General features: G+C 51.2%; 4 non-coding genes across 4 annotated transcripts; all 4 read left to right on the top strand.

The window, feature by feature from the left end:
• Positions 1–117, top strand: LOC119344107 (the record flags this gene model as incomplete). Its single annotated transcript, XR_005166461.1, has 1 exon — positions 1–117. It is a non-coding gene; the product is annotated as a 5S ribosomal RNA (ribosomal RNA).
• Positions 118–414: 297 nt separating this feature from the next.
• LOC119344104 lies at positions 415–533 on the top strand. The gene has a single exon (XR_005166458.1). It is a non-coding gene; the product is annotated as a 5S ribosomal RNA (ribosomal RNA).
• Positions 534–830: 297 nt separating this feature from the next.
• Positions 831–949, top strand: LOC119344106. Its single transcript, XR_005166460.1, has one exon. It is a non-coding gene; the product is annotated as a 5S ribosomal RNA (ribosomal RNA).
• Positions 950–1246: 297 nt separating this feature from the next.
• LOC119344105 lies at positions 1247–1365 on the top strand. The gene has a single exon (XR_005166459.1). It is a non-coding gene; the product is annotated as a 5S ribosomal RNA (ribosomal RNA).
• Positions 1366–1575: the final 210 nt, after the last annotated feature.

Below are 1575 nucleotides of genomic sequence, written 5' to 3'. Positions count from 1 at the left end.
ATGCGATCATACCAGCACTAAAGCACCGGATCCCATCAGAACTCCGAAGTTAAGCGTGCTTGGGCGAGAGTAGTACTAGGATGGTTGACCTCCTGGGAAGTCCTCGTGTTGCATTCCCTTTTTAATTTTTTTCGCGCCGCTTGCAAAACAAAACGCACGTGTAAGTAATATATTTACCGTGTTTTATTATTTTGCACGAGTGCGGTAAGTCATAGCTGGGTGCTCACGATTCACGGGTCCAGCGTCGGCGTTGTGGCACGGCAAGCGTGCACTGGTGCGGTTGAGAGGGAGGGGTGGAAACCGCGTTAAACTCGTCTCCGTAGTTGAGAGGGAGCGGCCAAAGCAATGTACAATCGTCTTTGTAGTGGAGCTGGGAGGGGCAAGGATAAGGGACGAAGACCGGGATAACATGTCGAATGCGATCATACCAGCACTAAAGCACCGGATCCCATCAGAACTCCGAAGTTAAGCGTGCTTGGGCGAGAGTAGTACTAGGATGGGTGACCTCCTGGGAAGTCCTCGTGTTGCATTCCCTTTTTAATTTTTTTCGCGCCGCTTGCAAAACAAAACGCACGTGTAAGTAATATATTTACCGTGTTTTATTATTTTGCACGAGTGCGGCAAGTCATAGCTGGGTGCTCACGATTCACGGGTCCAGCGTCGGCGTTGTGGCACGGCAAGCGTGCACTGGTGCGGTTGAGAGGGAGGGGTGGAAACCGCGTTAAACTCGTCTCCGTAGTTGAGAGGGAGCGGCCAAAGCAATGTACAATCGTCTTTGTAGTGGAGCTGGGAGGGGCAAGGATAAGGGACGAAGACCGGGGTAACATGTCGGATGCGATCATACCAGCACTAAAGCACCGGATCCCATCAGAACTGCGAAGTTAAGCGTGCTTGGGCGAGAGTAGTACTAGGATGGGTGACCTCCTGGGAAGTCCTCGTGTTGCATTCCCTTTTTAATTTTTTTCGCACCGCTTGCAAAACAAAACGCACGTGTAAGTAATATATTTACCGTGTTTTATTATTTTGCACGAGTGCGGTAAGTCATAGCTGGGTGCTCACAATTCACGAGTCCAGCATCGGCGTTGTGGCGCGGCAAGCGTGCACTGGTGCGGTTGAGAGGGAGGGGTGGAAACCGCGTTAAACTCGTCTCCGTAGTTGAGAGGGAGCGGCCAAAGCAATGTACAATCGTCTTTTTAGTGGAGCTGGGAGGGGCAAGGATAAGGGACGAAGACCGGGGTAACATGTTGGATGCGATCATACCAGCACTAAAGCACCGGATCCCAACAGAACTCCGAAGTTAAGCGTGCTTGGGCGAGAGTAGTACTAGGATGGGTGACCTCCTGGGAAGTCCTCGTGTTGCATTCCCTTTTTAATTTTTTTCGCGCCGCTTGCAAAACAAAACGCCCGTGTAAGTAATATATTTACCATGTTTTATTATTTTGCACGAGTGCGGTAAGTCATAGCTGGGTGCTCACGATTCACGGGTCCAGCGTCGGCGTTGTGGCGCGGCAAGCGTGCACTGGTGCGGTTGAGAGGGAGGGGTGGAAACCGCATTAAACTCGTCTCCGTAGTTGA

This window comes from Triticum dicoccoides, unplaced genomic scaffold (assembly GCF_002162155.2).
Source record: "Triticum dicoccoides isolate Atlit2015 ecotype Zavitan unplaced genomic scaffold, WEW_v2.0 scaffold15415, whole genome shotgun sequence".
Taxonomy (NCBI): domain Eukaryota; kingdom Viridiplantae; phylum Streptophyta; class Magnoliopsida; order Poales; family Poaceae; genus Triticum; species Triticum dicoccoides.
The sequence above is the reverse complement of the archived record's forward strand: the minus strand, read 5'-3'. Positions and strand labels throughout refer to the sequence as shown.